Here is a 27,974-nt window from a genome sequence, read left to right as displayed (position 1 = left end):
TTTTTTTTTTTTTTTTTTTTTTTTTAATAATTCACTTTTCTAGCCAGGCCAGTCCCTTGAGGACCAGTTCCTCATTTATAAGGAGGTCCCCAGTGGGAGTTAAAAAGAGGCTATTTTATAAGAAGAAAATATATTCTGAAAGAAGAGCCATGCAAAGATAACCCTGCATCACATATATCAGTATGGAGGCTGGATGATGCAAATCTTCCCCTGTGATAATTTGCTCGTTAGTGTTAACGAAAGCCCAGATACTGATGTCTGTGTATTTGTTCTTGTATTTTTCATCACGCTAATGCTTTTAACTAAAATTATTTTTTAAAATTTGCTTTATTTAATGAATTTAAAGGTCAATCCTCTTCCTTGCCATATGCAAATCCTATTAATAGTAGAGGTTTGATATTAATGGGAGTTAATAGAGTAGATACCCCCTTCACACAGAAATCCCACAAGAGAACAAAATAATCTCAAGATAATTTCAGTAAATTTGTTGCTTCTTTCTCTGCTTTGAGTAACCAAGTATCAGGGCAACGGTACCTTAGAAACAGGAGTGACAGCCAGAGGAGGGATGAGCCGTGGAAGGGCACACAGGGCCTCTCCAGCTTCTGAGCACAGGCCCCCAGGGAAAGGACAGAGCCCCAGGGCAGCTGGAGCCCACTGCCCCCTCTTTCCTCCCCACCAGCCGCTCACACCTGTAAAAGCCAGGCAAGATGCAAGGTGCTACTGCCAAGAGACCATTCCCCAGCCTCCCAAAGAAGGAGGCGGCCACTTCTGCTCCCTTCAGAAGCCAATAGTCTCCACCTGAGAGACCACAGGAGCTCCTCAGGGAAAAACAGGAGCTGCTGGAGTTGATAAGGGAGCAAGTTAAGTTACTGCCTCACCCCGTTTCGGCAGTTGTTGACTGTTTTGTCACCATCTTTCTATCTATATTTGCTGTAACAAGATTTGCAGAGGTTTTGATAGTTTGGGGTTTTGGTTGGTGGTTTGTTTGTTGTTTGTTTTTTGGGTTTTTTTTGGTTTTTTTTCTTGACTACAGCTGTTGGTGTTAAAATAACAATGCTTCTGTGCCCATGGAGGGGGAGGTGGGGAAAGAGAGGAATAGCCATTGCTTTCATATGCAGTCCCTGTAGGTAAGTGCTCCCTGTGCTAATGAGCAAGGAACAACCCTGCCTAGCCCAGGTTATGCAATAAAACCATCTGCAGTGTTTTTCAATCTGGATACTAAACAGCAAAGCATCTTTGCTCCAGAGCAGCTTCTTCCTTGGTGAGGAATAAAGAATACCTCGTGCAGCCCGGGGCAAGGCCAGCCCCAGCACAGCTCCTGCATAGCAGCCTCCATCTCCTCAGGGGCAAGCCAAGTGATGTGATTAAAAGAGGTGGGGAAAGGGAGGAGTCATGGACCACAGAGATGTTAATTTACCTCTTACCAAAGGGCACTTACCTGCTCCCTCTGAACACCAGGGAATCTTGCAAGGAAACCCATCTTTGCTGCAGCCTCCTTCCTGGCTGCAAATCCTGAGCCGAAAAAGTTTTCCCAAATACCTTTTCTCAACGCGCACTTAGTAGGTGACCTTAGCCTACTACGCTTTCAAACACTGCAAGGCCTTTCACAGTCACATTTGACAATATCTGGATGCCCCTTCCAAAACTCTTAACACCTTAGGGTTTTTTAGGGGAAACCATTTTGTGTTTCCTTAAATTTTCCACTGTTTATACCAAAGGTTGGGATTTTATTTTTTTTTTCTTAACTCCTGAACCTGGAAGCTGGTTTTATCCTTTGAAAAAGGCTGTGTATAAAGACTATAAACCCTCTCTGGTTGCTGTAGTCAGAGCCCTGCAGTGCTCTCGGTCTGCCCAGCCTCTGAGCTGCAGAGAGACAGGAGTGACAGCAAGGACCGGCAGTCCCAGACCCCTAAAACACACCGAGTTGCTTCTTTGGTGGGTGGATGTGCTGAACAAATCCTTTCACTCTGCTTGTCTGGTGGGATGTTGGAAAGTCCCTCTGAAACAGTGACTCTGGGCTGCGACAGCCCTTGTGATACACACAGCATCTCCCAGAGATACTGTTTCTGTCTCTTTGCAGACTAAAGCAGATAGTATCATATCATACTGTGGCTTACATTAAGGTCACCTTTTCTTTCACAGTCTTGATGTGGCCATAGATTTGGCAGGGGAAGGGCTGGAGGGTAGGAAGCACACCAAGATAAAAGGCATCATGTTTCTGAGGAAGCCAGGGCCCTATTCACAGACCTGTAGTTTGGGTTATAGGCTGATACATGTGCAAAACTCCCATTGGCTTTTATGCAAACAGAATATTTGAAGTGCGTGACAAAATAGGACTTACACTGCTTATGTTTTGGGGAGGTGAGTGCTGATTGTTACAAACATTTTGTTTCCAGCCAATCAGCAAAATTCTGTAATTGTCCAGGTACATCACAGGCTCAAAGAGTTTGCATTTTTACAAAACATTTGATATAAATTACTTCCACAAACAGGAGACTGGCCTCAATGGAACAACGCAGTTGTCTGTTACAGCAAATCTGGTGTTCCTGGATTCAAATCTGCTACAGGCATTCTGGATTTTAATTAATATATTGTTTCATATGTATGAGTATTTTTTATTTTTTTGTTTTCACACACTGCATTTTTCGTTTAAACAAAGCATATTCTCTGTGTTATTCTCCACAGCAATTGAATAAATATCGCAGAGTTTATAGATCTGGTAGCCTTTCCAGTGAACAATACAGCAGTCATGCTTCACAGAAAAGGGATAACATCCTAGAGTGCAGCTGATAAGAGCAACAATTTACAAAGCAAGAGATCTGTTATGCAGTGAAAGCTTTATTACCATGACTTGATGTTACATCTACAACACATAAGGGTTAATCATTGCAGCAGTTTGCAGCTGGTTTGTGCTCTCAGGGGAGTCATAGCAATAGACTTCTGCGTGTAAGACAAGGTCAGCGTTGCTCTCCCGGGGTCAGCAGGCCACGTGATAACACAACTCCGAAACTTCGACTCTGAGGAGACACAGGTGCCAAACCCATTTTGTGGTCTGCTGTAGAGCGCTTCATGTGGTTTTTATTCTCCTCAATAAAAACACATACATAGCTCTGTGGTATATAATTGGACGGCGAGTTTTCAGAGCTACCCATCAGTGTGAGTTTTCTGTGGCAGCAGTGGGTTCACGAGTTTGCCGGGTACATGTAACATTTCACGGGAGACTTACTCTTAGTGGACTGAGAAAACAGAACAGTCAGTGCTGAGTTTAAGGGCCAAATCCTGCATAATTTGTTCAGTCTCATGGTATAAAATGCTCACATGAGTGAAGTGAGCAGAATTGGACTTTAACATTTTATTAATATTTATCTTCTACTGCTACAAGACACAACAATAATCAAATAAGAAAAACTTTAATCCTCAAATGCAGCTTTAATCTTCAAATTGGTTAGCTTATCAGAGGGGTAACATTTATTTTCAAAGACAGGCTGCTCGCAGTGATCAGCTGAAATAGAAACCTATAAGTGAAAGGATGTAAGTTTATTGGGCAGTGTTGTCTATATTTATAGTTTCTGCTCAACCCATATTTCTATTTTTATATGCATGTGTCAAAAATTAATATACGGCAAACTTCACCAACAGTTTTAAGAGATCCTGAAATATAATAAAATCAATAAATGATGTTCTGGCATAAATGTTTCTGTAGCTGAGGGTGGTCAGGTTCAAAGGGCAACATCTGACCATTTCTCTTTCCCACCCTGCTGCGGAGTAAGACCCTCCCCTCAACTTCAAGTCACTGGGGAGAGGGTAATTTAAGCTATACTTGATGTACCCTATACATCACTGTCTTCAGGACCAGGTTTAAAATTAAACTCTGATGTACAAAGTTAAACAAAAATGAGATAAAAATTGGCAGGGGTTGAAGAGGGTCAAAGTAGTCAAAACACAAGGTAGACTATTGCTTCTTTTGATTTATGTTATTCTGTGCACACACACAAAAAAAATTATAGCTCTCTTGGAGACTTTTTCATTGAGAATAACGCATTTCTAATTTGTTTTCTATAGACTTACAGGGCATTTGCTCTGGGAGATGGAAGCATTTATTTATTTATTTATTTTGGCAGGGGCAGAATATCACCAACTGTTGGCAGAATATTCAAATTATCATTAGATGCAACCTTTGTCATTCAACAGCAAGTGAAAGAGTAGTATTTCACCTTCTGTTAGTGGTTGTCTTACAATGCACACATCTATAACCTTATGCACGTATAGAGTTTTGCTTTCAGGCAACTCTTTTAACCACAAGCTATGTGCTATAGTTACATTTGGTAGCAGAAAGAAAGAGTTCAGTGAATGTTTCCCTTTGCATGTTATACATGCACATAATGCAGTTACCCTCCAGAAATTCAGTACAGGAAAGATGCCAAACAGCAGATTCTTTTGAAATCAATTCAAGAAAATCCTTGCAGGAAGTTAATTTTTTATGATGTAGTCAACTTTTCCACATTTTGCCATTTACATGGTTAGTGTGTGGACTGCAGGCAAAATAATTTGGAATCGTAATCTTTATTTTCTATAATATGATAATGAAATAAACTACTATCCACTGGAATCAAATGAATTTCTCTGTGCTGCTCCAGTGGGAGGAATAAAAAGGTTATACTGGCTAAACTGCCAGATGAATGGGAGAATGAAGAAAAAAATCAAGTCCTTGGCTGGCTAGCAAATAAAATATGCTTATTTAAAACATAATGGTGGATATATAAAGATCCTGAAATCTTTAAAAATCTGATTAAGCAAGCTTTTTCCAAATGTTTTTATTTTTTGTATGAGGAAGTCCTATTGACTTCATATGGATTACAGGTGGCAGAAGCTGGGCATGTTCTTGGGCTGTATGAGGGCATCAGACAGCAAAGGCATCTAAACTCTGAAAATGTCTGAACTTCATTTTAAATCTAGCAGGAGAAAAACTTATGCTGTCCAGACAACTATATATAAAAAGTCTTTATAGCACTGTTTCATTAATATTGACAATGATGATTCTTTGTTGTTAATTTATTGAGGACCTGTTTGCCATTTAATATGCAGATTTTAGGCTTTCATCAAAAGTCGAGTGATGCATTGTGTAACATGCATTTTATATGTGTGATTTTACAGGCTTGACATGAATATATGTCTTCAATATACATAACTTGGAAAACAATTTACGTACCAATTAATAAATGCAATTCTTCACAAACAGCTGGATGGAAAACTGGGAGGGAAATATGTATACAAACAGCTGATTGTTTTAACAGGTACAGCAAGCAAAGAAAAGATCAAGTGCTATAATGGGTCCAGTACTTGTGATTTTGTGTGCCTCCGGATCTAACAGCTGGACAATATTTTGGTATCACCGTTTGAGACTTTTTCAAATACCTTTTTTTTTTTTTTTTTTTTTTTTTTAAAAATGTTTTCACATAGAAGACTACTCATGCACTCTGTATACAGATCACATGTAGCAAAAAAGAAGAGCATAGAGCTAGTTGGTCAGCAAATGATGATCCAGAATTTTCTATGCCCATTACAGTTTGGGAATCGGAGGAACTGTGAATTAAGGAGATGGTCACAAAGGTCACAAGGAATTAGTGTGGTGTTCAGAAAAGATGTAAATGCTGTGAGGGCTATAGGATCTTAGAATGAAGGTTCAGAGATAATAGAGGAACCACTCTGAAGCTAAGTAGCTGCTCAGAAATCAGGGAAAGGATAAAAAGATATGCAAAATTCAAAACCTGAGAGAATATCAGCTGTTAGAAATACATGTAAACCTTTAAAATCATGTGCTTAGCATGACTGATGTTTTTTGCTGATTTATCCATGCAGCAATTAGGAGTTCTTCCTTAGGAGAGGTGCGTGGCATAGAAAATGAACTGATTGATTCCTTCTTGCACCACGAAGTTGATTACAGGTAACTGATTCGTTTTACAGATGTTATACTAAGTGCGTTACTGTACACAATCATCCAAGACTAAGATGCATTAAGGGTGCCTAATTCAGAGCTCATCAAAATGGAAAGATTTCCCCTAGCTGCACAGGGTCCTGGATTAGGCCTTTTCCATCTACCTGACTGGAAGAGAGATTTCCATTTCAGCGCAGCTCTGAGGTGAAGTTTTCCCCACTGTCTTACGCTGTCCATTTTTTTTTAGTGCACAGTATTCTTCCAGAGTGAAATTTACCCATGAGCATGTACAAATTCTCGGAACTATTTATTAATTACATTTCTGCAGTCCCCGTTTTTACCAAAGAAAGCAGTCTTACCAGAACTTTCTTCTGAGTGTGTTCAGATTTCCATTACCTTGCTCAAGCCCTTGCAAAGGTACCGATGCTCTGAGCAACGGTAAAGAACATCTGTAATTTAATAACCCCCTCGGAGTAATTAATATTCACTCAATGAAATCCAGGGTTTGCAGAGGTCCAGCCAAAGGCCTAAGCATCATTTAAGTCCGGTTTATTCCTCAAGGTGCCTCTGAACTGAATTGGGCCCCATTTTATTAAATTATAATAGAAAGGCTGCCATGTCAAGTGTACTGATGCTGGAAGACCCAACCTCACAAGACCTCACACAGATAAGTAATCATCACTTATGCTAATAGCACGTTTGACTTCCGTGGGATGACACATGAGGATGGACTACTTACTTGACTAAGATTAGTAAGAACAGGAATGTTACACAGAACAAATGACTTACAAATATCCAGCTGCAGCAAAATGCTGACTCCCATCAGTGAGTGTTGTGAGGGTGAATGAAGGGCAGTATATGATATTTAGAAACCTCGCTGAATACTATTATTGAATTGGTGACAGTTTCACGATTTCTAACTTATAACTCAGCTTTGCCTCCTCAGTGACATGCTTCTCTCCACTGTTTTTCTGTTCTGCTTTCCTTTTCTTTTGCCATAATCCAACAATCCATTTTCATATTTTTTTTACTCTTTCTTCTTTAATTTTGAGTTTTTGAAAGGTATTTAAGCAACAGCCACAAAGTCACAAGTGCTCCTATTTAACTGCAGAGCAGACAACTTGGTAGCATCTCTACATTGCCCTGCCAGTGTTCCTCCCCTCCGCTCTACTGGGATCAGTGTAGTCTCTACACTCATTTAGTCTTTGGCTTCTCCTTTCAAAGCTGACAATAAGGGCATCACACAGGGTATACCGTTCCCATGATTTTGTCTGATAAAATGCCTAACTGTTAGGCCTCTGTTTAATACGGGTTTGTTTCATACAGGTCACAGAAACAATCAGATTTTGGCCCTTATGCTCTGTAATGCCTTTGAACTAGCACTCTAGAACAAGAAAGATCTTTTATGTCTAACCGGACTCAGTTTCACCTATTTGTTCTTGAATTCCTTGTGGTCCAGTTTCTGTTTCCACTAATTTAAAAAGTATTTTATTGAATTAGGTAGAGTTGCCCTCTCTGCTTTTCCTATCCTGATCAGACTTTTAAAACTGATTTTTTTATTTTATTTTTTTTACAATTTTACCACTGGCTGGAGGAGCTTTATCTGAAAGTAATGTAGTAGTGACCACTGATGACTGGCTTCTAGGGATTTTATGAATCCAGAATTAATTTGTTCCCAAGACCAGAAGAAACCATGAATAAGGAAAAATGTTTCTGGTACATGCATAATAACTGGTATAAATGCTGTATCCAGCGCCAAAATCCCAAATTCCAAATATTATAACCTATTTACAAAGGGACCCTTAAACCCAGTTTTATTTGACCTGTATTGTAGAAAACTGCATAAACATCACAAAATCAAAGACGTATTATAGCATTAGTAGTATTCTTAAACAAGTATTTTCCTGCTTCTTGGAGGCTTCTAGCTCAGCTGTAATGATTGCTCTGTGTGTATGTGTGTGCCTGTGTGTTTTGCCAATCACATAAGTGAAATAAAAATGCCCTAATTTCTGCAACTTTGCTTTCATTGCACTGTAAAGCACTAAAAGCAGAAACAGTTTCCTGAAGAACTCCTCCATAGCAGGCCCTTGAACAAGATGACTGTTTCTAATAAGCAACAGCTGTCGTTGTGGTTTTACTAGTCAAATGATTCATGTCTTTTGCTCAGAAATGATAAGTGGAACAAATGTTTACTTAGATATGTAACAGAGGAACAATTGAAAAATAGTAGACTGTCAAATAGAAATATTTTCCTGTTATCTGATCCTTGACAATTAGTCTGAACTGGTTTTTGGTCAAAAGGCAATGTTATAGTGGTGCAGTTAGAACAGTGAAGAGTTCAGCTCATGGAGTTCTGCAAACCAAATTCAGCAGCCTGGTGTGCAAATGCCCGCAGTAGCCCAGCAGATCGGGAGGGGGGGCAGGGATGGGACACACACGGACGGGACAGGACACAAGCACCTCTGTGCAAACTGCTACCCCCACCCTCATTCCTGGCAGACTTCTCTCTGATCTTTAGTCATCTTTGAAAGGAAGACAGTGAACTTACCATTTCCACTTGTTTCTGCTAGGTCTTCAGGGAATACCGGAGTGCTCCTCTGCTGCTTGCTCTTGAGTGAATACCCTCTGTTGGCTACTGCTTCCAAGGATTTCACAGGGTCTTCTGGGAGAGGCCGTTTAAATGAGGAAAAGTATTCCAGACTCTGTTCAAGGACAAAAACATTACATTACCCTTCGGATGTTGGGAAGGAGAACCTAACAGACCCTTGATGTATCTCTGCTGAGCCTGGAAGCCGCTGCAGTCAGAGAGATTTGACACCGCTGTGGCATCACAGGGCTAGAGGTAAATTTTTATTAAGTGCTAGAGGAGCAGTGGCAGACTAACTCTTACGAGCCTAGGAAGACAGCATCAAAAAATGGTGTCTTCTGCCTCTGAAGTGAGGACTGGGAGACAAACAAGCATGGGGAAGGCCAAGGGAGCCTTGGGATGCTCAGTGTGCAAATGATACCAGAGTACATCTGTAACTTATTTGAACTTGCCATGGATGCTTGCCAGTGGAATAGGGTTTAAATCCCCCTGTATTTTGCACAGATTCTGGGTTTTGTCGCTTTTTTCAGAAGTGTCTCTTCAGTATCACTGTATGACACTGCACTGCATTGTATAGAAAGAATGTCAGAGCTTCTGTTTGCCATCTGCAAAATGGGGGTAATATTTCCTTTCTCCTAGCCTTTATTTAGCTTACAGGGCTCCTGGTACTAGAATTCTTTTATTGCATTTTTCTGTATTGTCTTGTACAACAAGACCCCCATCTCAGTTGAAGCCTGTAAGTATCACTGAAATATAAACAGATAATAATAAAAAGATGATTTTGACACAAAATGGAATTTAATATTCTCAAGAGTGAAATAAAATATGTACTAAAATCTACTAAAGTGTGACCATGAGATCAAATGATAAAATTATTCTGGCAACAAAGAGTTGACACAAATTTGTGAGATTAAACTGAACCAACTCAATGGAGGCTTGTTCTGGTGGTTTATTCATATAAAGTGTATGAAAAAAGTAAGTGAGATGATCAAATTACCCTCACAGCATGGATTTTGACATGGATGTAGACTAACTGAGTCACCGGAGGACTGAGCAGGTGCGTTGTTCTAATTATACCCTCAGTCTTGTGAGGAAGGAGCAAACTTCCCGGTTGCTTCCCTGGTGGAGATAAGGTGTTATCAGCCATCAGCAAATGAGAGGGGAGAACAAGGACAAGGCACCTGATGGGAGAAAGAGGAGGAGGCAAAGAGAGCATATTCATAACGCTACTCATCTTTTAAAAATGTATACACATATCTACTCTGAGCCATTTGGATGCCACTTCTAGTACTCATTTCTTGTGTCTCTGAGTAACCCTTCCTTATGGCAAGGCACACAAAATTCTTCTTTAACATTTTTTCTTTTATGGTCTTGTAGTGAGATATCCAGCTAAATATAACGATTTATTTGTTTATTAATTAATCAACAACAGGCACACTAGGAGTTACAATCCAAACAGTCCCCCACACAGGTTTTTATCACCACATACTATACCCCTAGGGAAATACACATCTTTTTTTCAGGAGCATAAATGGACATTTCTATAAATTGCAACTACTTGGGTGCATGTAATATGCAATATTATTCATCTTTGTATTCCAGGTGAATCCAGACTAGACTACCAGCCTCTAGGGGAGTCTGCTTCATATAATTATCAGTATTCAAAGAATGATTGTAGATGTTGTAGCTTAACAGCAGGTGAATGGTCCTTATCTGAATATTAAATAAAGTGCAACTGGATTTCTGGGTTATCTCTGGCTAAATGTTTGCAAAGTCATTAGTGAAAGCATGCAGCTATAATCCCAACCACTCTTCTTACAAAGGATTTCCACTTCTGTTTTTAATTCCTTTACAGGATGAATTGTTCATCTCCCCTTCCTATGCACACAATGTTGTCCCTTGGTTGGACTAGCAGAAACATCAAGGAAGCTGCCTTGTAAGTAGTACCTACACTCTTTTTTTTTTTTTAAATCCTAAACAACAAAAGAAACCTAGGGAAGAGTGACAAAGAGAAAGATTTATTATTTCCTCTAAGGACTATCAGAGCTCTGAGTGTTGGGAAAAGGCTCTTTAATAAACTGCTCCTTTGTCCTCCTAAATTCTGGGAACTTCAGCTCTATATTCAGTTTCCTTATTGCATGATCTGAGAGAAGCTTTATGTATTTATTTAGTAAAAACCTTTTATTACTGTTTTAAAATGGGGATTTAATATACTTGAACATTGTTTTAGTAGCTTGATAGTGGATGCTATGTGAATATAGTAGATAGTTGTTACAAGAAAATTAATAGCAACAAAGAAAAAGAACAAAACCACCCCCTGCTGAGCAGAAGGGAACAGACCAGAACCAGCACAGGAAAATTACTGGAGATAAAGGAAGAATTACTGTGGGACTATATAACATACAGTTATAACACAAAATTTTTGAGGCACAACTTGTGTTTCAGTCCCTAGATGTGAAGAGCACAGTGATCCTGCTAGAAAGTAATTCTGAAGAGGGATTTTCAAAAGAGGCATAGTCTACAACCAGGTAGCTAGGCTAGGACATCAGCCACATCCTTTGCCAGACACCACAAAAGCTTTACACCCACTAAGGCCTGGATCATCAGTCTCAAAGCATGTTATCACAATAACTGCAAATATTCTATTTTAATTGAATATAAAAATAATTTAATATTAAAATGAATACCATTTAACTGAATATTAAAAAACCCAAACCCCCCCCCCCCCCAAATGGAGTCATCAATACAGTAAGCCATGTAACTATATTTTTTTTACATGGATTTCCATTTATTTTGAGCTGTAACACTTGCTGAGTTTTCAGCATGACATAGGCTATCATCTTTAGTTTTCAAGCACTATAGTTCTCATTGCTGCCATTTCAGGCTTCTGCAGACTCAGGCAGATGTTACTACACCCATCTACAAGGCTTTCTGCTCATCTTTGCAGAAATGCAGAATAGAAACATTTATTCAAAAAGGGAGGAAGGAAGAACACTGAGCACATTTTTGTGTTTAGCCCTGAATTATTCAGCAAGCCATGCAGTCTCAGGGACTAGGGAATACAAGGGACTGCTTCTACATGCCAAGCTCCTGTTTCTTTTAGTAACAAGAAATAGGGGAAGCTTCTTCTAGCACATGTACACTTCTCTGCATTTTTACTTAAAATTACGTAAGAATGTAAAGCTCATAAGCTTTGGTGGTGCACTGACTAACAAACTTCCATCAAGAAATGGGTAATCTGTAGTGCTCTCACTTTTCTAGCTTTGTTCCTTAGGACATCTACAGTGGATATTATTGTGGGTTTGGTCTGGGCTTTGTACCTATGCTGCAGTTGTCAGGAATTTAGGAAACAGCCTAGAGCCGTGCGGGTTTTTTCCAGTCCCATATTCCTAAGTATATTTATATGAAAGTGAACTGCACAATAATCACAGTATTGGTTCTGGTATTCCTGTTTTCTTAATGTTAAAAAGAAAAAAAAAAAAAAAAAGAAACTGAATAAGCAGTGCTTTTTAGTTGTGTTTGTAGTTGTGGTGATCTTCTGCTAAAGTGAAGGGCTCTTGCATGTTTAAGTAGGAGCCTTTAGTTACCATCTGTGGGCTTCCTCCTCTAGGACCAGAAGTACTCTATTTGACCAGAACAAATTGCAGAAGTTAACAACTGTTTTCTACTTGACATTTTTATATGTATTGGGGAAAAAAAAAAAAAAAAAAAAAAAAAAAGGTAAAAAGCTTCAGCCAAAACTGTTCTACACAGTTCAGAACCCAAATTTTAATTCTTGCTCAAGTGTGTCATCTGCAGTCACTGGGATTAGTTCCGATTTATCCTTAAACATGTCTGTTTCCTAATGACACTTTTTAGCAATATCTGGCCTCATGTTATTTTTACTAATTTCTATTTTTATAATCTCTTGAAACACTTACACATCTCCTGATTTAAAAATAAGTTAAGCCCTTTAACAGGCCATCTGCACTTCAAAGCCAATGGCCAAATCCCAATTCATCTGAAGTTGGTGGAAATTTTGACATTTATTTCAATGGTGAAATCATAATTCGGTTGAAGTGTACAGTAAAGGGAAAGATGATTTGCTTAGGGAGTGATGAGGGTTGGCTTTGTCCCTGTCATCAACCACATGCTGGCTGATTTAAGAATGAAACTTGGACCTGCTCACAGAGGCAATCAATCATTAGACCGGATGCCCTTGTTCAGCTAGGCTAAGCAGTGGGACAAACACAGGAATGTAATGGGAGAGCAAAAAAATAGTAAGTTTTAGAGAACATGATAATCTCTCATGTTTCTGTATCATATCCTCAAAAAACTTAAAAAAAGCAGTGAGTTTATCCAGCGTATGGCTCTTCTGTAGCTGATTGAGGTTGGATGTTGTGGTCTTTCACCAATTTCAGAGACAATGTTTGCATGCAGGAGAGCTGAACAGAACAGCCAGAACACACACTAGCTGTCATGTGAGGTTGACATATATGCTTTCCATCACAGATAAGGACTCGTGATCATTGGCCTAGCAGGTGCTGCCAGCCGCACAAGAGGACAGCTTTCTGAGACATGGTCAGTAGCTTATACCTGAGATGATCTTGTGGTTTTGGTCTCCTAAGCAGATCTGTGATATGGCAGAGTTATCAAATATGTACAGACTAAAACACCTCCAGCAATGTAGACCTAGTTTCAAGCACTATGGTAAATACTGTAGTACATATTTTACAATTGTATAATATCTATATTAGGAATGTAGTTGTTTCTAAGTCTATAGCACATACTTGTTTGTCAAATTTCTGATGGAAGGAGATTGTGAAGACAAAACCTGTGCTCTGGCCACTTGTTTCTGGTCCCGAGTGAGAAGCTCCCCTTGTGCAGAGATCCTGACAGGCATGGACTGGTCCTTTGCCATCCCTGCCCTGCCCTGCCTCTCTGCCTCACGTCTGTGATGTAGGTTTGGGTAGGAAATGCAGTGAGGGTGGACTGACGACATTCTGGGTTTACAACCCACCAGCCAGCCCAGCAGAGCCACAGTCAATCCCTATAAACTGTAGCAGTTTTCATAACACAGCGAGGTGAGTCCTGATCCTGAACCACTGGTGCTCCCTTGACTGCTATTGAGTACGTGCCCAGATTACAGCCTCAGTGGTTTCAATAAAGTCAGAAAGGGGCCCATAGCAGGTAAATGACTGTTAGCCATAGAAACAGTCCTATCTAGGAGAAGGTGTGAGTTATGCAAATATCTACTCTATAAATCTGTTATGTGGCTTTGGAGAAAAACAAAAAAGCCACTTAAAAATTTGCTCCAAATTTGGCCACAGAATAGTCTTGTTAGTTCAAAGAAATGGAGCTGACTTTATTGTTATTTGTGTTTGGATCAAAGAAAATTATGAAAATAAACATTAGACAGAATGATAATCAACACTGGAAAAGAAATGTTTACTAAAGATTTTCTTCTGTGTTCTCTTACCAGCATTAATAATATTTTCTTTTTCTAAAGTTTTCTTGCTTCCTTCAAAGAGATTGATTTCAGCAGAGAGAACAAACGTATGCAAATAAACTGAATGATGTTATACCCCCTGCCCCTGTCCCCCCAAACTGCATCAGATAATTCCATATTGTTAGTCTGCATTACATTTTTATCAGTTTTTTGTCTTAATCAGATATGAAGCTCCTGCAGTACATCTCTAGAACTGGGCTGTGACCCTGATGTGACTTTACAGCACAGAAGCAGCCTTAACCCTGCTGTAATCTAATAGTTCAAATTTAACGGATTTGTTTTTTCAGTGGAAATAATGGTTTCCTGTCACAAAACAGAGCCACAGATTACATATCTGATAAATGGCTTTAGCATGATTTTTTATGTAACACACAATTAACAGTGCTTTTCATAAGATTCATGGTTTAAGGATTTGGTGAAAGCATTAATAAGTCCATTACTGTGCATTTTTTTTTTTTTTTTAAATCCTGCATTTCTGCTAGTGCTTTAAAAACAAATAATACTTTGCTTAGAAAGAGCACACCTATGCTTTCTAGTGTTAATTTAGCCTCAAAAAACTATACTGAAATTATCATCACTGAGTGCTGAGGTATTTTTTTCATGAGGCATATAATTATAATTGATAACCCAAAATGTAAATGAGGTAATTTTGATTTTATAAGCTACCACCCATACAGATACAGAACATTTCCACATTATAGCTAAAATTGTTTTTTCTCGTGCCATAATCCCCTAAACATTATCAATTAATAGCTGAACAATACATAAGGAGACATACAGTTCTATGGATAGTATTATTATATATTTTGAAGGAGTTTATTATCTTTAGTTTGGTTTTGAAATCACAGTTCAGAACTGCTTGTGCTGCCTTCGTTGGTTATCTTCAGCCCACCCAACCACCAGCATTACACTGCTGCGTGTTGCTAACTCCTAGCATTTACAATGAGGTAATCATCACCTTGTAGTTCATTGGTGTGAATGCTGGTCAGATGGCCTGTATTTTATTAACAGAAATAGGGTCACAAGTCAAATACATGCTTGGGGTCAGTGAGCAAATACAAAAGAAGATTAGAGGAACAAAAAAATGTGACTGGAGTGGTAAAATCCCACTGGGGGTTAATCGAGCAGAAATGTATCAAAGAATGTAAACTACCCTTTCTTTTGTTATTCATCGTACAGACGTAGTTCCTATGTCCTGCTGATTCCAGTTAGATAGAGAGTCATCTCCAGAATGCTGTCTTTTAATGATCTCTTTGTACAGTCTTACAGAGGGACTTCCAATAATACTACTACTTACTGCTATTATTACTGCTACTACTACTAAAACAATAACAAGTATTAAAACCACCTAGCATAAATACATAAATTACAGAAACTTGCTTCACTTAATATTATACATTAGTCTATATGCAAAGACCGCCTATAAAAAATAAGAGGCAAATAGTATTCATTGTCACTTTTTGGGGATTCTCTTCTGCTTTCAGGACTAAAAGACTGGACCAAGAATTAACTTCACAACTATACAATTTAGCTTCCACTTGCAAAGCAAATGAATTAATAAAAATATTTTTGAAGAAAAGGTATTGTGTTGCTATAGTTTTAGTTCTTCTAAGAAACACTGTCCTTTCAAAAGAGAACAACAGAAAAGGAACTAGCATCCCTGATCTGCACAGTATATACTGGACTTGGTAGGGCCCAAATGGCAGCAGTCAAGAAAAATCATAGGGTACTTACCAAGCGGCAGCTGATTTTCTCTTCTGATACATGTTCATCGCTCTTTCTATGACACGAAGCAGAATATTCTGCCTTATTTGAACTATGCACATTTGTCTAATTCTTTAAAATCCCAGCTGTAGAAAGATTCCCTTTTCATCAATTTCCATTTATTATGCTTGTAGCTACATACTGTAATATGAATTCTTCTATCCATGTATACTGCACATCTATAGATTTTATGTTTTCACACATCACATGAAAAGCATATTTCAAAACTATTGCATTATCATGTGCCAGAATAATATTGCTATGGTAATGCAGACACATTATCAGAAGTACAGTATAAAGCAAGGAAGTGAGAGTCGGGAAGGGAGGAATCCTTAGTTCTATGACTACGTGCCACTGACTCACTGTGTCATGTTCATAAAGTCCCCTAATCTTATTTTGGCATACTTTATACATAAAATAAGCAATATGTCCTTCTGCAAGGCTGAAATAAATGTTAACTGGTCCAATCATGCCCTTTGAGAGCAAAATTGGGATTTCTGTCATCAACGTCAAGATGAGCCAAACCAGGCTCAGAGACTGTAAATCTTTACATTCCAAAGAAAGACACTACATAGATGAAAATTTCATGGCCAGATACAAACTGTGGTAGAGTACTGAAGGATTAATGTGAAACAAAATGCTGTAAATGTAAGTATTCCTTGAACTGAAAATGAAGGCTTCCTTAATTATCTACCTCACTATCTCTACATGTTTTCCCATACAATTTATTTTCATACATTTGATCCTGCATCTTTTAGCAAAGTATATATCTAATTTATATACTGTCCCTTAAGTTTAAACCCAAGTATGTGCTTAAGTGTTTTTCTGGATCAGGTTGCACAGCGTTTTGCAGGACTGAACCTTCATAGGGCCACATGCAGGATTTCCCTCCTCTTTGACCAAAGGGTGCTATGACAGTGCATGCACACTCTGTCTCACCTAAGATCAGCAACCAACTTGTGGACACCCACGTAGGGATTTTCTTTACAGAACAGATCTTAACAATGGAAATGTCTATCTCATCCAGCTATACTGGAAGACAGTATTTGCCCAATGATGCATATATACAAGACCTTGTTATCAACTGTAGCTTCTACACAACTTGTTGGTGGGTTGGAAATCACACATTTTATAAATATTTTCTGAAGGATATGATTGTATTTGCTCCCTTAAAAGTGTTTAATGTTACATGTTCATTACGTTTTAGTGTAACTTAATTGAAAAATTTTTTAAAAAATACAAATTATGACAGGATGGATTTAGATGTGTTTATAAAATAATAGTGTGTATTTAATACACAAAAAGCTTATATAAAAAAGAAAAACTATTTGTTTTTGTATAACTATAATGACATGCAATTAATATATTTTTAAAAAGCCATGAGTTCAAAGTGTCTTTCCAGGGTTTACTTTTCAGTTATTTGAGTCCGAGACAGTCCACTAAAACACAACGTGCTGAAATTTTTCTGCTAACTTAGTGTAGAAGCACTACTTAGAAGAGTTAACTTTTTTAATAATGTCGACAAGATATTTTAAGAAATATCACTTTATGGAATATAATTAATTACCTTTGCATCTATATTACGTGGAAGAGACATACTTTGAACAGCAGTGCTGAGATGTACTGAGGTTTGCATAATGCCTACATACTGTATGACTACTTAAAGGCTTGTGAATAAGAATTTTACTACAGTCACAATAGATACATTGGGCTCTTCTAGTAAATTGATCACTCAAATAAAAAGAAAGGAATGGTTTTGATCTGCAAAGAAGATGGGCAAAAAGTAAGCCTGCTCATCTTAACTCTGCGTTAGGGAAAAAAAATGAACTTTGATCTATCATATTGCAGAGCTGCTTGTACTTCAGTGGCAATTTATCAATTCTGTAATAGTGAAAGCTCCCAAGTAGTAAAAGCTTCTTAGACTTCCTAATCTAATAGCCATTATTTTAAATTTTTATTCTGTATGACTTACTGTTCAGAAGCAAGAAAGCAACATAATTTCTTAAGAATTCTCTCTTTTATAAGAAATGATGAAACAGAGTCCAATACTACTAATGTTGTTCTTCCTCATGCTGGTGTAAAAACAATGCAGAATCCAACCCTAACATATCTTAACATTTCTTACTTAATCTAATACATAGCACTGAGTATCAGCAACAGGACTGTTTTAAGGTCAGGGTATAGCAGCAACACCTCTTAAGGGACACAGTTTCTTCTTTTGGGATCGGAGCACTGTACATGCTTCTACCGTCAGTACCATCACCCTGCCCACTGCTGACAGTGCTGGGTTGGAGGTACAGCTCTGCCTGCAGTGCCCCCTCCAGCCCCAGCCTGGGTGTCTTCCACCCTGTGGGGAGCAATTAGGGAGCTTTCTCTGTGCTCCAGCCACCACAACTGCTGCAGTTTGTCTTACAGGCTATAAAAGGTCTTTCTGCTTCCTCCCACAACATCAGAAGGGTGGGAGAATCTATCCCAAGGTGATGGACCCAGCTCCATGGTGAGTCCGGATTTTTCTGGGTAAGGTGTGCCCTTTATTCTTAAGAGAATGGAGATGTGAGGATATTTAGCACCCTGTGGGCCTACCACAGAAGTGAATCTGAAATAAGCTTGAGACTGGCTTGTTTTAAAAAGTTTACCTTGGCAAGTCCAAAGCACAAGGAGGAGCATTTAAGACTGCAGATCTAAACTTGCATGTTGTTATTGCTAAACATTAAACCCTAAGGTCAGAATTCAGAATTCCCACAGTCAACCACTCTGACTCGAAATACATCAATGTGTTTGCTAAATGGAAACCATACTCGTATCACATCTTATCATAATGTCACAAAACACATAAAATTACAAATCAGTTTTAAGGCAAAATACATGACAGCAAAATATAAGTACACAAAAACTACATTAAATATCAGTCTTCATTTGTCCTTACAGCTTCAACTTACCTCTCAGTTCAAAACTACTCACTGCAGTGCACAGCTTGAGATAGTCTAAGATCCATTTTAGAGTGGACTGAAATATAAATGACAGTTCGCACTACACATGAACATAGACAACTGTATAAAATATTTAAATAAAGACAGAAAAGAACAGAGGAAACCAACAGAGCCTTTGGCAGACCCAGCCTTTGGGAATATAGCAGCTTGAGATTCATTGCAAATTTCATCTTTAATGTTATTTTTAGTTCAATATTTTGTAGCACTCAGAAGTAAATCTTTGTGTGCTGTCTCTCCTCCTGCTCGTGCTGCTTCCTTTTCCGATCTTTTTTTTAAGGAAACCTAATATATATTCAATACAATTGATTTGTGACATGTTTTGTGATATTTTTTAAAGTTACTCTGTTTCTTTATACAATTCACTGAAAACCATTACACTGTTTCTTTTTAAGTGCTGAATATTGTCATAACTGAATATAAATGAGACCCCCCAATAGTCTTTGTTCCACCACACCTTGTGCTACATTAAATTCTCTTACATTAATTCTGATTCTTGGGCTAGGGTCGAACTCTTTTTTTAACCTCTCACCACTGCTCCAAGTACTGCCACACACAGTGCATTTTCAGCGCAGTTTTGATTTTATCCTGGAATTTGTTCTTTGTCTCCCTGTAAAACAATCTGACCAGAATGATACAAAATAACACAGAACTTGAAGATGCTGCAAAGAGAACAGATGAATAACTACCATCTGCAGGAAGATGGAAACACTGGTTCTGTTTCACATCATCTCTTTTACCCCTTCCTGCCCGCACATGTTGAAATACGGTAGATTGGGGAAAAGAACAGATCCTTCCCCACCACTTTCTGCACACAGAGCTGGTTCACTGGCTCCCTCAGGGCCACCTATCCTCTTGCTGTGCCATACAAGACAATACTGGCTTCTTCTCTACCTAGACAGAGACCAAAGAGGCCAAGAAACTAAGACTGTAGACATACAAGCGGATTACCACAGGTCAAAGCAGGGTGCAAAGTAGCAGCTTGTCAGCTGCCCCCCAGAAAACATCCATATAATATGCATCCTTTCACTCAGCACCAAATGCAAGATAGCTCAGATGCAAGTGGAAAAGAAACAGTAATAGTTACATCCGATACTGGAGAGCTGGCATGTGAACATGGCAATTACCAAAGTTTCTGAGAAACCATAAGTTCACACCCCAGTCTACCCCATTTTATATTGCTGTCTGTCCATGGTCTTGTTCAAAGTCAAGCCCTATTTTATTTGACTAACTTGCCAGGCCTTTCCTCTTCCTCCTGTTGCAGAGAACTCAGTGAACATACTGTCCCATTGCTCTACTTATGATTTAATAGTTGTGCCACAGATCATGGCATTACAAATAGACTGTTTCATATCCCATGGAACTGACAATAGCACGCTGATGTGACATGAGAAGCAAACCATATAGGAGATATAAAATAAGGCTAAGGCTACTTATCTGTGCAATATGAACAAAAAACTACTTTTGCATTAATTAAATCTAATTTCATTGGGCTGCAGTTGGGAATTTTTCCTTTCTTCATGGAAGGATTTGCAAGAGGAGGAGAAGCTGCTTGACTGATCATAAGGTTTTAAAATTACAAAGCTTTTTTATTTCAGAAGCCTTATTTCTAACATATAGAGCCATTATTCAACAGTTCCCACAAATGCAAGGATGACGAGCCCCAATTAAATGCCCAGGCATCAGTCTTAAACAAAAGAAGTACTTTATCCTCACAGTGCATAATGAAATTACGAAACTCATGGCCACAGGATGGTGTGGAGGTCAAAAGTGTAAATGGACATAAAAGGAATTACATGAAATCATGCAAACGAAACCCATCACTAGCTACTAAACATGATGATCAAGATCCAGCCTCCAAATCAAAATGTCTAAGATACCAATCCTCAGAGGGCAGAAGCACACAGGGGAAGGAGGACTGCTCTATATAAACTGTGTATCAGAGTTCATACACTTTTTCCCTAGGGATTTTCTTCTTCTCTCTCTCAGAGACAAGACGCTGGTCTACATGGACATTTTGTCTGACTCAGCACGGCAGTTATTGCATATGTTTTAAAGTTTCCAGAAATCCTAACTCATTCTATGTGACACTGTACGTTTTAGAAATGTTTCCATTTTAAATTCAAGATAATTAGAAAAATGCCTACAAAGAGTCAGAGGGCAAAAAGAAACAAAAGGTACCCAGAAAAGATGGAGGCTCAGAGTTCAGAACATTTTCCGTGAAAGTTGTTTTGTCATATAGTTGTGCTTCAGTATCCCATTTTGCACTAAAAAAAATTATTTCTATCCCATGATTGCAAAAAAGGAAGTTAACAATACAGAAACCTCTGCAGTGTCCACCTTCCTAAGTCTGCTAAGAGACTGAAGCATAACTGACAGCTGAGAACCATCCTGTAAATGTGAAAGAGGTCCCTGTGGCCCTGCAGTGCTGAAACCACTGCTCGCCATTGCCTTCACTGCATTGAATCATTTGAGCCTCTCCCTTTCTGTGTGAGTCAGGTTTTGAAAACTGAGCTCTTCTAGCCTGTAGGATTCATAAACACCTGCCCCATTATCCCAGTTTCACCGTTTGTCTAATGGCAACCACGAGTAACAACCTGAGTCAAGTCATGTCAATATTCTGCCAAAAACTACCATTTTGCCCTCTTAGCCACCTCCTTCCACCCACCCATAGGTTATGGAACTGTGGGATGGTTGCCAGAGAAATGCAATAAAAAGTAGGAAATGACATACGCAAGTAAAATTCACTTACCTAAAAGCCCTGTAAGTCAGATCTCTTTGTGCTGCCTCCTCCCCCACTATCCACTCGTTTACTTCTAGCACTTGTTTCTCCTCTCTCTTAATTTTCTCTTCCTTTGCTGCCCTTTTTCTTCACATGTTCTACTTTCTGGTATTCTCCCCTCCCGTCTTTTATGCCCTATATTTTTTTTTCTTTGGCTGAATATGAATAAATGAATGCTTTCATATTTTTTTCTTGCTTTAGAGCCATTTTTGCTTCTTCTTCCCAGTTTTTCTGGCACTACTTTTGTTGTTTTCTACCATGTTTCTGACCTTCCTCCATAGAAATTGCTCCCTCCTTGCAGGTACTCAGTGACTTGATATGCTCCTTCTCCTGCAGAGCTCCTGTTATGTCCCAGTGCAGTCTGACATGATGCAAGTTTCCAGGTACATTCTTTGGTCTTCTGAAGTTTTGACAGAGTGTAAAGGTCATCCTAAACATGTAAGGCAATACTGAGCACTTCCAATGGAAAATTTCTGGATGCACGGACATGGCTTTAGAGAGAAGAGGTGATAGAAATGGAGTGAAGCAGAGTCCTATTCCAGTTGCCAGGGGAAATATCCCCTCTTGCTTAACTCTGTCTAAGCCACTTTATTTAATTCTTTCTTTGGCCTTCCAAATGTTCTAAGTCATTGCCCACTGAGTGTACTTACAGGATCCATCCCTAAAATCTGGAATCTTTATTCTCATGGATGTCAATCCTGCCAAGAGTACACAATATTAGAAATAGCACTCTCTGTTTTAGCTTATAGTTGCTCACATTTTCCTGATACTTAAAACCACTCTGAAGAAATGTCAGTTGATCCAAGTAGCTAAGTGTGCTGCTCTAATTGCTGCATGACGTGATTGGACTGCACTTGCTGCAGTAGAGCAGGCTGCACGCGAGGCTGGCCCATGCTGAGCTGTGGTCCTTTGCAGCTTTGCAGGGTCATGTTTAAACATACAGTCACTATACACACACATTCCTTAAGGTCGAAGTATGCTATAAACCATTCAACGCATTTTACTTCATCCCTATGCTTCTTCATTCCTGTTAGGCACAAGTATATTCAAGGCTTAAAGGGAAAAACAGTATTTCAGGTTTGTGAGATAAGATGGTGAAAAAATGGAAGCAGCACTAGCTTTAATATATATTTTCTATGCTAAGAATTGAGAGAATGAGGGATTAGGTCTAAAGCAACATCCTTAGAATGGGAAAGAGCCTGACTAGTTGAGAATTTCATGCTGTAAACATAATTCTAGAAATAATCTTTTTGTGTTTCTGTTCTTTACCTTTTTAACAGCACAATTATCCATGACAATATAATTTCAACAGTATTTTTTAAAAAAATGCACAAGCCACGTTAATGAGATACCATGCACAGTTCAAACAACAAAAAAAGATTCCTATTTTGGGGGCTTTTCTCCATTTATATTAATTATCAGTTTTTCTATGGAAGAATTTTACAATATGGGTTTTTCCTGCTTGTTCATAATAGGTCATTCATTAAAGAAAATACTGGCAAATTATTTTCTGTGTCAGTGGATACAGGATGCCATCTGGGAGCTGAAAAAATGAACAGAAATCAGACCAAAAAAAAAAAAAAAAAAAAAAAAAAAAAAACACTTATGGAAACCAGACAAATACTTTTAAAATCCCAGGCCCATCAAATAGGCTATAATAATTGGCACATTGTCTATTTATACGAGTGACGCACTTACTCACGGGAGAGGTCAGTGGTTTCCTCCGTCAGGCCCTTGGTGATTCACTCACACCATTTCCCCTGGGTCTTCTCCCTGATCTCCTACTTCTCCAGAGCTATCTGCACCCCTCCAACCCCGGGCTCACCAGCACCGCATGGATGCTCTTTGCCATTTCCTCCTGCAGCTTTTCCCAGCTGTCTGCTTACTGGCAGTTCTCCATTCCTCTTGTTTCTGTTTTCAGTTTTCTGCTCCCTTTATTCCAAGGTGCTTTCTAACCTAGTTTGTAATGTAAGGCTGTGGCGATACATCAGTCGATCCCCTCCCTGGGACCAAAACCAATGGGTAGATCAGAAAACCTCTCTTGAAATGTGAGATTGTCTGCTCTGACTCCAATTCTAGAGTAATCTAAAATTGTGTTCATATTTCTGGAGTAAGGTGGATGGGTTAAATTAGAAAGGGGATGCCTACATCAGCAGATAAGGAAATCACAACAATATAGTGATAAATATATTAAGATGAATATGGCCATATGCCAATTTTTTCCCCTCATAAATAAGACTCTTGTTTACCAAATGTTCAATTTTGGTTATGTCACTATAAAAATCAAGCAGCTGGTAATTCAGGCTTGATTAGCAGGTCTCCAGTTTTGATTAGTAAATTACTGTAGTAATCAAGGTTAATTCTCATTTCAGAGCTATGCCACAGATTTTATTTCTTCCAGAGAACTGGATTTACCACTTTGGAGAAGGAATATTTTAATAAATATTACAAAAATATCCAGAAATAGAAATGAAAAGCAGATCCAAAGGTTTTCTGAAATACGGGGAACCAGAGCAGCAACGCTGTTCAAACATGCAATGGTTAATGTCCTAGGAATAAAATTCCAAGCTGCAGTTTTGCAGAAGATTTCCACATAATATATGCAGAGATTGCATTGCTAATTCCTTTTACCTAGTGTTTCTATTTCTATCTTTAAAAATTGTTTTCTTTGGATCTTCATCTTTCATTTTAAAAGAAAAAAAGAGTATACAGAGAAGCTTAAAAAGAAGCCCAAGAGACCATTATTATTATAAAGATAAACAGTAGCATGGATTCTAACTGAGCCAGAAAACATCACTGTAGAATTTACATAAAATTTAGTTTTCAACCAAACATATTGCACATCCAGTTCCAGCTCATCTCATAATGAATATTCAAGCTTTCGAATGACCCACATGTCTCATAAGTAAGCAAGAGTCCCCAAAAGCCATCATGGTTGTAGAAGAGGCACAATATTAAAAACCACTGAGAATTCATTAGGGATCTTTTTTTTTTTTTTTTTTTTTTTTTTTTTTTTTTTTTTCCATGAAACTTTTACTAAATCTTTAGCCTGCAAATACCCCGATTATTTGAACCATACGAGTCTGTCAGGGATTTGAGGCTGGTTAACAAATTCTTATATAGTTTTTAATTAGGATAATACTATTATTTTCTAGTCACAATTCTGGGTCAGATTCTGTGTATCTCACATCACTTTTGCATAATTAGAGACTAAATTATCTAAAATAAATATGAAGTTTTGCATTATCTACTCAGTACTGCATGTGTTTCTCAGATAGGAAAGAATAGGTAATTTTCAGATACACCATAGTATTCCACTCAAATATTTAGATAAATTTCTCCCCAGTAACACAGAAATAACTGATTGAAGAAGACCCCTCATATATGGGTATAGGCATTTAGGCATTATAGACATTACTGAGAATATATATAGGCAATATAGACATTACTGAGAATACAGTAAACACTGAATTCAGCATAAAATCATACAATTCCTATGTCCTTTGAGAAAAATAAAAAGCCAAACCCCCCTTTTCTAGATAAACTTGCTATGTCCTTTTGTAAAAGGCTAGGAAGGAACCTGGAATTTACTTCTGTTTCCATATTATGCTTTATTCCAGTAGAGCAATTTTTCTACACAGCTATGAGCACTTTCATTATCCCAGTGGAAACATAGGGGGTTTTGAATCAGACCAGGATCAACTGTGCTCTAATTCAGCATCTTGTTCCTGAGGATGGCAAACAGAAAATGCTTCAGAAGGTTTCTTCCTAGTGCTAGAAATTCAATAGCTGTCTTATGGTCTGAAGCAAGAAGATTCTTATCCTTCCTGCATTTTTCCCTATATAAAGAAGTGCTAGATATTTAACATTAGGTCTTATCTGCATGGTTCATTTACAGACCCGCATCTAATGACCTAAACATTGGCAGAAAGTGGAAAACAACCTGATCTATGAACATTTACTTAAGATTAACCCTCAGCTAAAATAATAATCAATTTGAGTCGCAAGTAAACATATACAGACTGGATTTACTGAGTATATTAAGGACTTGTCTCACTTTCACACATCAACAACTTAGGAAGCCCCACACTTTGCAAGAGAAGAGGAAAAAAAGATACTTTCAGGCAGAAAGTCTGTAAAACAAACATGATAACTCCGGAAAAACTGTGTGCTTTTCGTAGTCTGTCTTATATGTGCAAGACAAGATTCACCTGGGGAAAGAAGGGGTGGGGTGTGGGGGGAAGCAATTACAACCAAGCCATTTCATTAATAGGGGACTTCCACAGATTTTTGGCTCATCTCCAGTAGTACAACAGCTCCTTGAATCTGGCAGATTTTACTCATTGCTTTTGCGCATGTTTTTATTTTTGGCTTTCCTCTCCTTTGCAGTTCTTCCAAGTTACATGGGAGGAAGCACACAGCTGTCGTTCCTCAAGAACAGTACAGGAGACAGTGGCCTCCGTAACCACCTCTCCCACCAACAGTTATGATGCAGGCATGTACAAATAGCTTGAGATTCTTCCCAAGCTGCATTCTTGGCCAAACTGACTGTTTCCCAAGACTTTGGTGAATTATAACTAGTAGTTTAGGGCTATGGTTGCAATATAGATAAAACTATATTTGAGGATATTATCACAATTCAGAATAAAATTAGAACCTACAGCCCCCAGAAGACTACTTTGTGTTGCTCTAGCGGGAGATAAAAGCTCTGAATGGTAAGTAACAACTAACTCTAGACCTCTTGGGCAAAGACAGGGTGGCATCCAAAGGACTCTGCTGGTTATTCAGCACCTATTTGCCAACCTCCGAGCAATCAACATGAAGGAAATATGACCGGGGAGTCATACCAATATTGTTATCCCTGGCAGAACAATAGCTTTCTTAAAAGCAGCCTGACCTAGTTAAATAAGAAAAGTCATAAGGTTTCTGGAAAGGTATTTATTGTATCCACAGGTAGTATTGCATCACTGGATGTGATAGTCTCTATTTAAGGTGATTAATAATATGTTATGTTGCTTGTTCTGAATAAAGACTATAGGCCAACTCCTGCCCTGGCTCAACTCCTATTGAAGTCAGTTGTTTAGCCTGAAAAATGGATTGCAGGATGTGGCTATAATTTATGCATACAAAAATGCAGAGGATTTTACTTTAGAAACAGTAATTCTTATTTATGTGTGCTGCAGTAGTGCCTAGAACCCAAGATTCATCGTGCAGGACAGTATCCAAATGCACAGGAAATACAGGCATGGTCCCTACCATCTTTAATCTAAGCGAAAGACAAGAGACAGCAAACAGATGGGGAGAGGGGCAGAAATGACAAGGTAACTGGGAGATAATTATGATCACTATGCAGTCACAGCACATCAGCTGCTTAACCACTATCATTTTTTTTAAGGTGTCACAGCAAAGGAGAGTTTTAAGGGAGGATGTGAAGAAGGGCAAGTCTAGTAGCTTGGCAGATTTTTACAGGAGCGAACCCTCACAGGAGAAAACAAAACTAGTATGGTTCAAAATTTACGACATTGGTGATGAATTCTGTTGTGAATGGTGGATGCACGTTGATCTGTCAGAACCTCATGGATGTGAGAGGGACAAACAGTCTGAGGACAGCCTATGTGGGCCTGGATACATCCATTGGATGTTTTTAGCTGCAGGTGAAGAGAAGGAGCTGATGAAAGGGTGCATGGAGGAAGACGGAGATGATACACTGTTAAATTTGAAAATGGACCCCTGCAGCAGAGTCAGAGTGAATGGGCAAGATACCTGTTTGCCAAGGATGAAGTAACTGAGATTCAACGCTGGGGTTCAAACTAATATTTGAGTTGTGCCGGTTGAAAGGTGAGACTGTAGAGGTGAAGAACAAGAATCAGGTTTGTTGTAGCAAGCACAAATCTAGAGTGAAAGATATGGAAAGATTTAACGTCTAGAAAGAACTGTGCCTAGAACCTGAGCTAATACAGTGGTCACACCTTTACGCTGGCATGAAAGAATCCCTGTGCTTACAAAAGGGAACATTTCTGAAAGTGCTTATATCTGACAAAGCAGAGAACTCTTATGGTGCATGAGCAAAGTTATAGGAAAAGTGAGAAAACCAGAGATGACAAAAAGAACAAAACCTCCTTTATAAAGGTTTTAAGGAAGTTTTTTGCCCCCCCTCACCAAATTAGTAATTGGTATTAATACTCTCCGAAGCTCATATTTCAATAAATAAACCAATGAAAACAAACCATTTTTGTTTGCTGTACATGTATGCTCCATTTTTGTGTGCCATTGTGGGAACTGAATAAGAGAAGCTTAAGTAAGGAGCTGCTTGCACATACTTGCAGGAGTAAGTTTTTGAGAGCCTGAGCATTTGCAACTCCAATCTTACTGTGAACAAAAATAGAAAGGACAGTATGCATGCTACTGCAAAGCAATTTATATATTATAAA

This window comes from Athene cunicularia (genome assembly GCF_003259725.1).
Source record: "Athene cunicularia isolate RWA chromosome 11 unlocalized genomic scaffold, athCun1 chr11_part1, whole genome shotgun sequence".
NCBI classification, from domain to species: domain Eukaryota; kingdom Metazoa; phylum Chordata; class Aves; order Strigiformes; family Strigidae; genus Athene; species Athene cunicularia.
This window is presented reverse-complemented; position numbering follows the sequence as displayed.